The sequence below is a fragment of the Schistocerca nitens genome, chromosome 3, assembly GCF_023898315.1.
Source record: "Schistocerca nitens isolate TAMUIC-IGC-003100 chromosome 3, iqSchNite1.1, whole genome shotgun sequence".
Lineage (NCBI taxonomy): Eukaryota > Metazoa > Arthropoda > Insecta > Orthoptera > Acrididae > Schistocerca > Schistocerca nitens.
In genome coordinates, this window is record NC_064616.1 from 308515521 (window position 1) to 308531730 (window position 16210).

General features: G+C 38.7%; 1 protein-coding gene across 5 annotated transcripts in view; it reads left to right on the forward strand.

Moving 5' to 3' along the window:
• Positions 1-4747: 4747 nt before the first annotated feature.
• LOC126248280 (protein lap1) overlaps positions 4748-16210 on the forward strand; it is a 160183-nt gene continuing 148720 nt past the window's right edge. For 4 of the 5 annotated variants that reach the window (XM_049949126.1, XM_049949124.1, XM_049949130.1 and 1 more), the window contains exon 1: positions 4748-5080. The gene's annotated coding sequence lies outside the window, so the exon portion shown is untranslated. The remainder of the gene's footprint in view (positions 5081-16210) is intronic. The other variant, XM_049949125.1, reaches the window with a different exon arrangement.

Sequence of the window (16210 nt, forward strand, 5' to 3'; positions counted from 1 at the left end):
GTGCATGGTTTTATCGTTGCTGAATAATAGTGAGCAGAGTGCATCAGTTACATATTGGTCACACAACATGAGGCACTCAGAATTTGAAGCATTCAGAGATAATGTATCACAAGGTATTATTCTGGGTGTTATATTATTCAAAAAATGGTTCAAATGGCTCTGAGCACTATGGGACTCAACTGCTGAGGTCATTAGTACCCTAGAACTTAGGACTAGTTAAACCTAACTAACCTAAGGACATCACACACATCCATGCCCGAGGCAGGATTCGAACCTGCGACCGTAGCGGTCTCGCAGTTCCAGACTGCAGCGCCAGAACCGCGCGGCCACTTCAGCCGGCCTGTTATATTATTTCTGATATACTTGCACTAGCGTTTTTTTCTCTCCGCAGATGATGTAAGTATTGGTATAAAAAGTAGAACCAGTCACCTTAATGGAAAGGCAGGAACTAAATATTCAGATCAACAGATGGTTCAAGGCAAATGGAATATCACTGAATTTCGACAAGACTCAATATACAAAGTCCAGTACATCCCTTATAACTCCACAAGCAATCATCTCTGAGCGAAATATAATAGATAGGAAGTAGTAAATTTAAGGTTAATTGAGAAACCCACTACCAAGAATTAATGAATCCCTTTACCTCAACTATATTTGCAGTACCATACCTGTGATTTCTGTTACAGGCTACTTAAAAATACAGAAACCTCTTTATTCTGCATATTTCCAAACAACGTTGAGTTATGGATTTTTTGAGGTAATGTAAGTTACAGGAACTTTTTTCCAGAATAAGGAAGCGTGTAATACAAATTACGTTAAGTGTTAATTCTAGAACAGTGTGCAGAGACCTCTTCATAACACTTGACATTTTGACTGATGTTTGGCAGTTTATACATTCTCAATCTCCTTTGCCATTACCAATACTTCCATATCCTCAGAAAATGGTGAAAACATGAATTTAAACCTAGCAACATATACAAGACCTGTAAAAGCTTCGAGGGGTATGGAAAGAAGTATTCAACAGCTAGCCAGAGTATATTAAATGTCACATAGATATTTAGGACTCAAATAAGGAACTCGTTATTGAGGATCTCTTTCTGCTAAATGGAAGAATATCTTCACAAAAACTCTAAAAATTTTATGTTTTATTTTATTTTATGGTTTCAGATGTACATCTTTGTCATCTTTATACACTGAAACTCCAAAGAAACTGGTATACGTCGTTGTTGTTGTGGTCTTCAGTAATGAGACTGGTTTGATGCAGCTCTCCATACTACTCTATCCTGTGCAAGCTTCTAGATCTCCCAGTACTTACTGCAACCTACATCCTTCTGAATCTGTCTAGTGTGTTCATCTCTTGGTCTCCCTCAACAATTTTTACCCTCCACACTGCCCTCCAATCCTAAATTGGTGATCCCTTGGTGCCTCAGAACATGCCCTACCAACTGATCCCTTCTTCTAGTCAAGGTGTGCCACAAATTCCTCTTCTCCCCAGTTGTATTCAATACCTTCTCATTAGTTAGGTGATCTACACATCTAATCTTCACCATTCTTTTGTAGCACCACATTTCGAAAGTTTCTATTCTCTTCTTGTCCAAACTATTTATCGCTCATGTTTCACTTCCATACATGGCTACACTCCATACAAATACTTCCTGACACTTAAATCCATACTTGATGTTAAAAAATTCTCCTCTTCAGAAATGCTTTCCTTGCCATTGACAGTCTACATTTTATATCCTCTCTACTTCGACCATCATCAGTTATTTTGCTCCCCAAGTAGCAAAACTCGTTTATTACCTTAAGTGTCTCATTTCCTAATCTAATTCCCTCGGCATCACCACGAGTTAACTCGACTACATTCCATTATCGTCGTTTTGCTTTTGTTGATGTTCATCTTACATCCTCCTTTCACGACACTGTCCATTGCGTTCAACTGCTCTTCCAAGACCTTTGCTGTCTCTCAGAGAATTACAATGTCATCAGCAAACCTTAAAGTTTTTATTTCTTCTCCATGGATTTTAATACATACTCCAAATTTTTCTTTTGTTTCCTTTACTGCTTGCTGAATGTACAGATTGGATAACATCGGGGATAGGCTACAGCACTGTCTCACTCCCTTCTCAACCACTGCTTCCCTTTCATGTCCCTCAACTCTTATAACTTCCATCTGGTTTCTGTACAAATTGTAAATAGCCATTCGCTCCCTGTATTTTATCCCTGCCACCTTCAGAGTTTAAAAGAGAGTATTCCAGTCAACATTGTTGAAAGCTTACTCTAAGTCTACAAGTGCTACAAATGTAGGTTTGCCTTTGCTTAATCTAGCTTCTAAGATAAGTCGTAAGGTCAGTATTGCCTCACGTGTTCCAACATTTCTACGGAATCCAAACTGATCTTCCCCGAGGTCGGCTTCTACCAGTTTTTCCATTCGTCTGTAAAGAATTTGCGTTAGTATTTAGCAGCCATGACTTATTAAACTCATAGTTCGGTAATTTTCACATCTGTCAACACCTGCTTTCATTGGGATTGGAATTATTATATTCTTCTTGAAGTCTGAGGGTATTTCGCCTGTCCCATACATTTTTCTCACCAGATGGTAGAGTTTTGTCAGGACTGGCTCTCCCAAGGCTGTCAGTAGTCCTAATGGAATGTTGTCTACTCCCGGAGCTTTGTTTCGACTTAGGTCTTTCAGTGCTCTGTCAAACTCTTCACGCAGTTCTTATCTCCCATTTTATCTTCATCTACATCCTCTTCCATTTCCATAATTTTACCCTCAAGTACATCGCCCTTGTTTAGACCCTCTACATACTCCTTCCACCTTTCTTCTTTCCCTTCTTTGCTTAGAACCGGATTTCCATCTGAGCTCTTGATATTCATACCAGTGGTTCTCTTTTCTCCAAAGGTCTCTTTAATTTTCCTGTAGACAGTACCTATCTTACCCCTAGTGAGATAAGCCTCTACATCCTTACATTTGTCCTCTAGCCATGCCTGCTTAGCCATTAAGTATGTGTATTCAAATAGAGGTATATGTAAACAGACAGAATACAGTGCTGCGATCGGCAACGCCTATATAAGACAACTAGTGTCCCGTGCAGTTGTTAGATCGATTACTGCTGCTACAATGGCAGGTTATCAAGATTAAAGTGAGTTAGATCATGGTGTTACAGTCGGTGCATTAGCAATGGGACACAGCATCTCGGAGGTAGCGATGAGGTAGGGATTTTCCCGTATGGCCATTTCATGAGTGTACCGTGAATATCAGGAATCTGGTAAAACATCAAATCTCTGCGGCCGGAAAAAGATCCTGCGAAAATGGGAGCAACGACAACTGAAGAGAATCGTTCAACGTGACAGAAACCTTCCGCAAAGTGCTGCAGATTTCAGTGCTGGGCCATCAGCAAGTGTCAGCGTGTGAAGCATTCAACGAAACATCACCGATATGGGATTTTGGAACCTAAGGCCCACTCGTGTATCCTTGATGACTGCATGACACAAAGCTTTAAGCCTCGCCCGTGCCCATTAACACTGACATTGGGCTGTTGATGACTGGAAACATGTAGTGTGGTCGAACGAGTCTCATTTCTAATTGTATCGAGACTATGGACGTGTACGGGTATGGAGACAGCCTCATGAATCCATGGACCCAGCATGTCAGCAAGGGACTGTTCAAGCTGGTGGAGGCTCTGTAATGGTGTGGGGCGTGTGCAGTTGGATTGATATGGGACCCCCGATACGTCTAGATACGACTCTGATGAGTGACACGTACGTAATCATCTTCTCTGATCATCTGCATCCATTCATGTCCACTGTGCATTCCTACGGACTTGGGCAATCCCAGCAGGACAATGGGACACCCCACACGTCCTGAATTGCTACAGAGTGGCTCCAGCAACAGTCTTCTGAATTTAAACACTTCCGCTGCCCACCAGACTCCACAGATATGAACCCTATTGTGCATATCTGGGATGTCTTGCAATGTGCTGTTCAGAAGAGATCTCCACCCCGTCGTACTCTTACGGATGTATGGACAGCCCTGCTGAATTCATGGTGCCAGTTCCTTCCACCAGTAATTTAGACATTACTCGAGTCCATGCCACTTTGTGTTTCGGCACTTCTAGGTGCTCGCGGGGGCCCTACACGATATTGGGCAAGTGTACGAGTTTCCTTGGCTCTTAAGTGTATGTGCCAGATAGCCTTTCACTCTCCGTTCTATCCATGGAATATGACGTAAAGTGATATGTTCTAAACCGGACTTAAGAGACAATTCATTCAAAATATGAATTATTTTAATGCAATCTGCGTTAACTCCGGTGATTATTTCTTGTCTTAAAATTGTAGCAGTTCTTAAGTTGTTTTGTGTCTCCCAGTACGAAGGAAGACGCTCCGGATTGTGATCTGATGAAAATTTGTAACTAGGCACATGGTACATAAACTGACTTTCATGAACCACATTTAATACACTTCTTCTGGATGCTGCCTTTCGCACATCTCTCCATAATTTCTTCTCTTATTATTTACCATTTTACAACAAAATTTCTTTCCCAGTATATTTTATGACTACATTATATTTTAATAATTTTAAAATGAATAATGGATGAAGTAATCCATGACTATGAAAATAAATTCCCACGGTAAAGGGAGAAATATACATTGAAATTAATGCGTGTGTGGTATACAAACTTTGATACCTTGCGCATTGTTTACTTGTTGTTGTTAGTAATAATCTTTGGAGAAGCGGTAGGATCCAAATAAACAGTAGAGACTGGGAGTTTGACTTGAGTGAATGAGTAAGACAGTTATTGGATTTGTTGTTGTCGGATATTTTGCTTATGGTGTGATTCAGCCCCGTGAAGTTTAGTGTTAATCATTACTAGTTGCAGTTAGACATCATTGCGATAGGCAACATATGATGCATTTATTGAAAACAAGCGCGAAGTCTTCAGGATGTGGATCCGCCCAAATTATTTTGAAGGTTCAGATATTGCTCAACGTTTATATTTGAGCTTAGGATTCTTACTTGTGGGTGGATACTGCCCCGTATTGCTGGTTTTGTCATTGATCACCGGTAGTAACAAGTACGGTAAGACTTTTACCATTTTTCTTTCCTATATTCAGCTTAACAATACTGCTTGGTTCAGTTGCGATTTGTGTATCGGACTCTTTGAACTGAGACGATAAGGTTTCTGAGTTATTGAGGTGAAGGTACATTTATTTTTCCTTCGTGTTTATTGAATCAAATACATCTCAGTCGTTGCAAATATGGTAGTTCTAGAATGCTTATTATTATTATTATTATTATTATTTGATACGGAGCCCAAGAAATGGCGTGAAGTACAATATTGTCTCCAAGTAACATTTGCAGCATCTCAGTGATACTGGTTGTTGTGAATACATCTATTAAATGACTTTCAACCGCCATAATCATTTGAATCACTTTGCACAACCGTGTTTTACAGTATAATCATTCACTCAGCTCTTAATTACAAATCTGAAGCGGGAAAAACAGAAAGGACACTGGGAAAAGGAGTGTAGATCAGGAGATACAGGGGAAAATGGGTGAGAATACAAGGACACAAATGTTGTGAAACGAAGTGCCAGGTAACAGAAGATTTACGATAAATTTGTAAGGATTTCAACAGAGATGATCAGATGTTGATAGCTGGGGAAGCTGTAAACAGCCTGCCAAGACCCCTAAGATCCAGCATTGAGGTGACATGGGAAAATTAAAGGCAGTTACTGAGCACACAAATGTGGGTTTTGTGGAGATTCTATGGTGCCATGAGCAGTCATCAGTTAAATCAGGTTTCATGGAAGTAGGCTAAATATGTAGCTGGCGGGTTTGTTCAGGCAAATGCAAATTCTGAAATTGGTGCTGCCCCAATAGTTGCTATTGGGAGATGAGGATAGCCTATTCATGGCCTACACGTGAGTAGTAGGGTCAAGGAAACATTAGCAAATCCATTAGCAGAAAATACAATGGAACCTAAAAGCCCACAAAGGCAAATCCCTGTAATTATTGGAGTCAGATGAGAAATTGTATTTAGGTCAAATTCAGGCAGATATTGTGAAAGGAAATTAATATGACTGAGAATCCCAGTTCAGCTTATAATAATAAGAGAAAGAAGGTGTAACCAACTTGCTTTGTCTGAATGTTAGGAGGGGGAGAGAGAAAAAATGAAGTAAATGAGATGTTAAAATTGTATGTCTGTTTGAACACCATATTGCTGTAGGGATAGAAAATTTTATGTAAGTGGCTATAAATTAGCTGCATATTCATGCAGCTTAGATCCAAAATGGGCGAAGGAGTTGTTGTCACAGTTTGAAGAAAGGAACATAAACACGAAAATGTAGAATAAATAAATTATGCGTAAATCAAGACACATAAGCATGTGCTTGTGAGTTAGTATTGGGAAATTAAATAATTGTTTAGGTTACAGTATACAGCTCTCTACTGGATGATTCAGAAATTTTGGTGACAAATGTTGATGGTTTGTTGTGCTGTCTGTTACACAGGAGAATGCGATTATTAACTTACAACTTTAATGTAAATTTCTTGAAGGAATATGACAAGAAGAGTGATTTAGATGTGTTATCAGCCACACTAATTTCTTGTCTCATAAATTTCCCAAGTTGCTCAAGATATTAGTACCCTTATAGAGAATGTATTAATTGATATGCAGAAATTAAAGAAACACTTGCCTATCCTGTGGTAAATGAATTGTCAGGTAATAATGTACTTAGTTGCATTACATAACTTAGCCCCATGTACAGACCAGAAAAACACAATGAAGTTAGTGAGACTGATTAATGACAAAACTACTAAATATTTTGCAGAAAGCTTAAAAATTATTGACTGGAGTGAAGTTTACAATGAGCGTAATTCCAGCTACAAAATCAACATACTTCTTAATGAGTTTATATCCATTTTTGAAAGAAGTTATCCTAAAAAGATAGTCGAGTGTAATAAATGGAAGTCATTGAATCAGAGCCTCTCCACAACAAAAAATGGACATATATCAAATAGCCTCTAGAAGTACTTTTATATTATAAACAGTACAATAACCAGTTAAGAAAAGTCAAATATCCAGGGGTTTGCACATCTTGCCTGAAATTAGCAGCTCAGACAATAAGATCAAATCAGTGTGGAATATTGTTAAAAGAGGGACAGGGAAAAAGCCATAGATGATGACCTTTATTCTGCTAAAGGGAGTGAGATCATTGTGAAAGACAGTTCGTGTATAGCAGATATTTTTGATAAATACTTTTTAAAAATATATGAAAAATTGGTTAAATAATTCAGAAGAGGAATCAAAACAGTACACCATAAAAGCAATATAGAGGCCATTTTGTGAGATAAAAATCTCACATCCCCATCTGAAATGAGGTAGGTCATCAGGGCCGTTCATGTAATTGTGTTTTCCGAGGTAAATTGAAATGTGCAACTGTTAGACTTCTCAGTAAAGAAGACTGACTCCATGCCTATCAGTAACTGAGTAGTTCCATGAGTAACAAAATGACACTCAGTGATTGTTTTTGCACTTTAAGCATAGAAAAGACCAAGAATCATGATAAGAGACAAAAAATTTAATACTGTATTTTCTACATAAGCAAAGGAACACAATTTATTTAATTTAATAGTATAAGTTTCGTTCATATAGTGAGACGTAAAAAAAAAAAAAAACGTTCTGGTAATGGAATGATGTAGTTCAGACACGCATATTGTTCCCATTTATAATGCAACAATAATTCAGCTCACCCATTTCCTATAAAAATTCACAAAAACCATATTATGAAGAGGAATAAATGGGAAACAAAACGGCATAGAAAATACATGCATTAAACTAATATTTTACTAACAAAATTTTAAAAAAGTTCTGGTAGTGGAATGACTCTTAATAGTAACGGAATGACACTTTCACTTGAAAATTACATTTTATTCTGCACTGCTGATTGGGTAGGGCAAATGTACTTATTCCTCTGATCTATAGTAGGTGCAGCTAGTTTCTCTACAATTTGGTCCTTTTTTTACCCAACATTTATCTTCCTTTGAGGGAAATGTAAACATGTTTCCATTTGCATCATTCATTCTAATAAATGAAGTTTCATTACCATCTTCAACATAAATCATCTGCCCCACAAAAAATCTTGATCTGTTTCTTCCAGCATAGGAAACCAGAGCAAAATCCCCTTGATGGAAGGCCGTATGATGTTAATTCCTGTGAATTTTCTTTCACTGAAGATCGCTGTTTGAAATTGTGCACAAACCTCTGGGGACATAGTGAGTAATGCTTGCACTCAATAATATTTGGAGCGGTAGTTGTAACAGCATGGAGTGTTTTGGTCTGGTCTGTTGGAACTATTCCCATCCACATTTGATCTAATTCATCCTTATTCTCTGGAATTTGCAAGTCAGAGACATAAAAAATGTTTATGCCACAACATCTTTCACATGCAATTTTTGCAAAGTCCTCAGCACCAGATAGTGTGTGTTTCCCAGCCTTGCAGATATTGCCGACTGCATGCTTTACAGTTCCACCAATCCCATCCATGAAACATTTGCCATGTGATGTGACTAAGAAGTCCCATGAAATACTTATTCTATAGCTTTCTTTGAAATATGTCAAGTTGGCAAACAGGAAATGCTGCTTAAATTGACTGGCTGCACCATCAGTCTTGAATGTGACAGATTATACCTCTGGGTACATGGATATAATGTGCTCTACAATCTTACTTAGGTAAGCATACACTGAATATTTATTATGATCAAGTTCATCACTAACAACAGCACAAGAATATCCATTGTTTTGTGGGTCCCAGACATATGCTGTAAACAAAGTGACTTGTGGTTTTGACCAATGGATGCTCTGGACTTCATTCTGCAGTTGAACAGTAAAATATTTTGCAAAATCTACTTGCACCAGGATGTTCTTGTTTGTAGAATTCTTTTTGTTTTAAGAAAAATTTGAGTGTTGTCTTTTAATAAATGTATGTTGTAAGAATTGGGGTAGCATGTTTTAAAGATCATCAAGACTCTGACCAGCAGTACCATGAATCTCTTTCAGAGTGGTTTGCCGGTTCACTGTTTGTCATTGGGCCCATTTGATCAGCTTCTTCATTAAGTTCTCATCCAAAGAATACTTATCTTTCAAAGATACATTTGCACACTTTTGACATTTTGACATCATGCAAACTTCTTTCTTTTGATGGCAGACTATTGTGCTAATGAAGTCAGAAAATGTGGTTTTCACTTTTTAACAATTTCGTTAATAACTGTCTAAAATAGCTTTACGTTCTTGTGGTAGCGGCGCAGTTTCGTTAATAACTGTCTAAAATAGCTTTACGTTCTTGTGGTAGCGGCGCGCGCGCGCGCGCGCGCGCGCGCACACACACACACACACACACACACACACACACACACACACACACACACACACACACACACACACACATTGTGCAGTGTACCCTGTAAGGTGCACACAAATGTTTGTCCAATGCACAGAACTTGGACAAATTTTATTGGCTTGTCTGGGAATTCCTCTTGATATATAGCATGTGCTTCTTTCAATATCATAATCATGTACCTGTTATGGACTTTGGTTTTTCTACTTTCCTTAACCTTCATTATCACATAATCTTTCATTCCAGGAGTTTGCCATGAAATGTCATCTCGAACATGAAAAGTAGCAACAGCTTCTTCTGTGCCTGGATTTAGTTGTTGAATCTGATTTTTCTCCTGTTGTTATTTTACTAAAACTCCATGAGAAGCAGCTAATTCCAAGACAACTTTCTTGGACTTCTAGGTAAACAAGTTTCCACACATTTAGCTGTTTTCCTTAATGTAGCTGGAGATTTATATGGACTATTGGTGTAGATGATGCAAGCATGACCACCATTGCCTTCACTGCTGCCTCTAACTTTATTTCTAAATTTTCTTTGATTAAGTTTCTCGTTTTCCCATTTCTTCTTCAGTGGAACAGCAGCTAAACTTTGCCATTTCAACCTTTTCCTTTCCCTGTCCTTTCTCTTAATCTCATCACTTAACCCTTTCTGCTTGAGTCACTTCCAGTATGCTCTCATTTTCTCAGCTGATGTGAGAGGCATGATAACAACTGTAAAAATGAAATATTTTGTTTGAGAATTATTGTGGAAATAGTGTAATTGCTACAAGTAAACCAATACCTATTTTAAATAAAAAATTCTATTCAACATGGTGATCTAACAACACAATACATAAAAATGTCTCTTATTATTTAGGCATAATACATAGTGACTTTCAAAGACATCAACATTGTGTTGAGGTACATAGGAAGTCAGTGACTTCTTTTTCTATAGGCAGTATTGAGTTTTTCTTATAATTTGGCATTGCCATCACTTCCCGGACACAGCAGAGGTTTTGGAAGAAGAAATACTGCTTATCAAAATAATTAGCCTAACTCTGTAGGCCCTATGTAATATGCAGCCATTTAGTCATTTCATTGTAATCTTTACTAAAGAAACTTATTAACTCACCTTTCAGCATATACTGTTCATACTCACTGAATATGTTTCTTCTCTCTGAAAAGTACATTTTTGGTTTTTGGGACTTATCCACTCCCCCTCCAGTTTTTACTAACACTAGCTGGCCGAAGTGGCCAAGCGGTTCTAGGTGCAACAGTCTGTAACTGCCCGACCGCTACGGTCGCAGGTTCGAATCCTACCTTGGGTATGGATGTGTGTGCTGTCCTTGGGTTAGTTAGGTTCAAGTACTTTTAAGTTCTAGGGGAATGATGACCTCAGAAGTTGAGTCCCATAGTGCTCAGAGCCATTTGAACCATTTTTTTTTACTAACACTATAACCAACGTACAAAATTGGAGTATAGCCAGCATATAAATGTATTTGACCTACATCGTAAGGAATGTCAGTCAAATACAGTTATAAAGTTATTGTCATTCTGTCACCCTATTTATGTCATTCTGTTACCGCATGTGTGTCACTCCGTTACCATTACAAAATGTTGTTTATAGTTAATATTTTTTTCTTAGCTGTGAGACGTTGATCTATCTCATGAATCTGCATTTGCATGTGTATGTTCAGGATCATATAAAAATGCATTCACTCTGAAAAACAAATTTCAGGATTTTTTTGTTAATGGAATGACAAGAGATAACAATAAAAAATAAATCAGCATGGGAACTTTGCTGATTAAATAGAGTCAATATAAGCTATCAAGATGGCTGGATTAAGATAATTGTAAAGTTTTTCTCATATATTCTGTTAATATATTACTTTATGATGCATCATCATAGTACTTCTAAAAACTAATTTCTTAGAGGGCCCAGAAGCTGAAATTTTAAGGTTTGTGTACATGTTCTCATGGAACAGCTTAACTACCATCAAGCTTCATTCCATACATTATTTTTCTGGGTATTTTGAGAAAGTAATGTAATTCAGCATAGACAGCAATGTAATTCAGGGTTTTTATTCACCTGTGTACTAATATGATACATAGTCGATCACACTTTGGATTTCCAAAGGACTACTCTTCCAGTTCAGCAATTTATGCATTTATTGGACACATAATAAAATCTTTAAGTAATAAAAGATCACTCATTGGTATCTTCTGTGTGTTACTGAAGGCAGTCATAATACTCCATTATAGAAGGTTTTTTATGGAATACACAGTACAGCACATGCCTGTTTTTATTTTTATTTAAGAATCACAATGTATAAAGTTACCCTAGGCTGTTCAAGTACTACAAAAAATGATGTCCTGTGATTTGCGTTACAGTGGGAGTCCCACAGGGTTCAACCACTGGACCACTACTGTTCTTGCTTTATGTTAATGCTCTGACATTTTATTTGAATCAGGAGGCATTAGTAGTTCTCCTTGCATATGATTATTTTGAAGCCAAGCATAGAAGCATCAATGGAGAAAATAGTAAATGATGTTCTTGTGAATATTACAGACTGGTTTTGCATAAATGAGATGGATTTAGAGACTCTTCCAATCAATTTTGTACTGTTAAAAAAAAAAAAAAATCGTATCTCCATTTAATCTAGTATACCAACAAGATATAATAAACAATGTGGAAAGTTCAAAGTTCTAAGGTGTGCATACTAATGAAAAATTATAGGCCTACAGGAAAAAACATTCAGGAGACCTGCTAAGACATAGGTTTGGCTGCTTTTGCCGTAAGAATAGTTAGCAACTTTGAGGATATGAAAATCAGTAAGTTGACATATTTTGTGTATTTCCATTCACTGATGTCTTCTGGGATAATATTGTGGCTAACTCCTCCCTTAGGCAAAAAGGATTCATTGCACAAAAGGAAGTAATTAGAATTACATTTGGAGCTTGCTCATATGCATCTTGCAGGCATCTCTTTCAGCATCTGGGAGTATTGATAATTTCCTCATTTTACGTGTATTCACTTATGAAATTTATCAACAATAGGCCTACATCTGAGTTTGAGAATAACAGAGATATTGATAAGTGAATCACTGGAAGGAAAAAAGATATGCATTACCATTTAATGAATCTATCTTTTGCGCAGAATGGGGTGAAATATGCAGCTATAAAAGTCTGACAATTTCTGAAAGCCAGTACAAGTGTTTTCAAATGTAGGTTAAAGATGTTTCTCCTTGGCATCTTGTATATCACATAGCTTCTTCATAAAGGGTGTTTCACAATTACTATTACAGATGTCTGCGACTTGTGGAAGAGGCATAGTAGCTAAACCTTTGATAAGAAACCGATGCCCTGAAATGTAAGATTTTTGCATCACTTTCAAATTTCTCACTTCACACTATGCACACAGTGGTGACAATGAGCTCTTACCTCTGTGCCCTACAGGAGCTGCTCCACTTGGTGACCCTAATGTTAATTGCACGAGGTGTATCTGTGCCACATGCTTTCATACACAAGGTCCACAAAACCTGGTGGGCACCTGTGGAACTCCACAGTCAACCCACCTAGTTGCGAATGTACCAGTGTCTTGCTGCTGTTATTGTAGTCATACGAAAATAGTATGTGATGGACTGAGCTGATTCAGAAAATGTTTGCAATACATATGCGTTGGGCAGCTCTACCATACCTTGGAGTGGAAGATATAAAAGTGATCCAATTTTCAAACTTATTTTGTATCCAAACTGTACATTTCCAGGTGTGGGTTGTTCTACATCACAACATTTATCATGAATGTGTGCTAGAGAACAAGTAACTATCAGTGGTGCAGCATTTCACTTTGATGAAAATTTACGAGAAATAAAAGTGCTTTACACCATGTACTGGACAAGGCGGAAACATATGTAATTAGCACACCTACAGTGGTTACACAGGAGCTGGGTAGCTGTTATGTGTAATCACTTGCTGGTATTTTCATGTGCTCAGCAGTCTCCTTCGAGCCTCTGTGCTGCTCCCCATCTGCCAAAATCAAGTTTGCAAACAGTGCACTACTGGTTTTCATCTGTGGCCGGTACTTATTAGGCTTGCACTCCAACAATTTCTTTCAGATTTGAACAACATTTTTTCATTGGAGAATATCTTTTTATATGGAACAAGAAATTTGGTGAAGTGAAACCTGGGCTTAGAGGATGGGTAAGCAGCCTGGTGCAGCATCCTGGATCAGGTTCTGCTTGCATGTCTGGGATAGTTTTAGACACCTTTAACAAATGAGTGAATATCTAATTTACCTCCATCTGTATGAAGTAAGAAGGCATTGCTGTCTATTAAGAGTGGAATGGGACCAAGGACAAAATGTGTGGCAAACAAGTAGACATTTCTTGCCTTTCATAAAAGGGTGGATCACATAGCTACGCTGCTGGAGTTACCTAGGGTACTTTTCTGTTTTAGTTAGTTAGTTTGATCCCTTAATAATTTTTGCAAAAAGTGCTGTGATGTGGTGCTAACTAATTAAACAAAAAATGCAGTTACAATTTAAAACAAAATTATATATTTATATGGCTACATGCTGGTCATTTACAGAATAGTATTAGAGTACTTATTTTTGTCTATAGATAGAACTGGCAAACCATAAGAGATTTTCTATGCCTGCACATTACTTGTGAATGTGACCGGCTATGTATAGGCCTACATGATATGTTTCTGTTTGTGGATGTGCAGGCCATTTTGAGGGTACTGGCTTAAATTTAATAAAAATGAACATATGGCCTATAGCTTTTGTTACTACTCATATTTCAAGTGAAAAACAGAGTTAAAAACAAAGTAAATGTTTCCTTTTCCTACTATACTACACATGACCCTGGCATTTAGTTAAATATTTATGGCATAAAAATAGTTTCCAAAATACATGGATTCAGATTATGCACAAAGATTTTTGTTGCTGCTTGTTCAACCTCTTTCTGGTCCACTGGCACATTTAGGTGTAAATAATAAAGGGAATGTATAGTGTCAATTAAAAGGTTGTGCCAAATCAAGGCTTGCACCTTTATTTCCTTGTAATTGTGAGTGATTGCGTAGACCATTTATACTATCTGAGCACACCGTCAGGCTTGACTTGTAGTGTGAAGTGGTGACTTGCCTAGTTTGTGTCAGATTATAACACAAAATTAATGACATCGCTTTTGGCACCTGAATTGATTTTGACCTTGGACGTACTTAAGGTTATTGGTATAAAAATTGGTTTAATTGTAACTGACAGTATGTGGTAACTTCTATTAGTGCATAAATAGTAGGCCTAGTTATCCAGCAATTGATCTAAAAGATTTAATGCAACAGCAAAGTTTGCAAATATTAATGAAAGTGCATCATATTTAACGTTGGGTTATAGATGTGTTGGCCTACTGATGGAATTGTGCAGCTGTGGGCACACAACAGTGCAGTCATTAGTGCACCTTCATAAATAAATGAAAGATAAATTTGCAACAAAAGGAACACCAATAAAATAAATCAGTGGTGATATTTGCAAAAAGCAAAAGAATGTTAGATGTATAAGGTACTGGTATAAAATATGAGAAAAGCATGAAAAATCATATAATTTATCGTAGATTGATTAGAATCATTTTAGGAACTCCATTTTCCTTTGTAGTAATTTAGAGGTGAGTTGTAAGTTCATACAAATATTATTTTTAGTTGTGTCTCACAATTTTGTAGGTATGTGTCTTGCTAAGATATTGGCTGCCTTTTTACACTCCTGGAAATTGAAATAAGAACACCGTGAATTCATTGTCCCAGGAAGGGGAAACTTTATTGACACATTCCTGGGGTCAGATACATCACATGATCACACTGACAGAACCACAGGCACATAGACACAGGCAACAGAGCATGCACAATGTCGGCACTAGTACAGTGTATATCCACCTTTCGCAGCAATGCAGGCTGCTATTCTCCCATGGAGACGATCGTAGAGATGCTGGATGTAGTCCTGTGGAACGGCTTGCCATGCCATTTCCACCTGGCGCCTCAGTTGGACCAGCGTTCGTGCTGGACGTGCAGACCGCGTGAGACGACGCTTCATCCAGTCCCAAACATGCTCAATGGGGGACAGATCCGGAGATCTTGCTGGCGAGGGTAGTTGACTTACACCTTCTAGAGCACGTTGGGTGGCACGGGATACATGCGGACGTGCATTGTCCTGTTGGAACAGCAAGTTCCCTTGCCGGTCTAGGAATGGTAGAACGATGGGTTCGATGACGGTTTGGATGTACCGTGCACTATTCAGTGTCCCCTCGACGATCACCAGTGGTGTACGGCCAGTGTAGGAGATCGCTCCCCACACCATGATGCCGGGTGTTGGCCCTGTGTGCCTCGGTCGTATGCAGTCCTGATTGTGGCGCTCACCTGCACGGCGCCAAACACACATACGACCATCATTGGCACCAAGGCAGAAGCGACTCTCATCGCTGAAGACGACACGTCTCCATTTGTCCCTCCATTCACGCCTGTCGCGACACCACTGGAGGCGGGCTGCACGATGTTGGGGCGTGAGCGGAAGACGGCCTAACGGTGTGCAGGACCGTAGCCCAGCTTCATGGAGACGGTTGCGAATGGTCCTCGCCGATACCCCAGGAGCAACAGTGTCCCTAATTTGCTGGGAAGTGGCGGTGCGGTCCCCTACGGCACTGCGTAGGATCCTACGGTCTTGGCGTGCATCCGTGCGTCGCTGCGGTCCGGTCCCAGGTCGACGGGCACGTGCACCTTCCGCCGACCACTGGCGACAACATCGATGTACTGTGGAGACCTCACGCCCCACGTGTTGAGCAATTCGG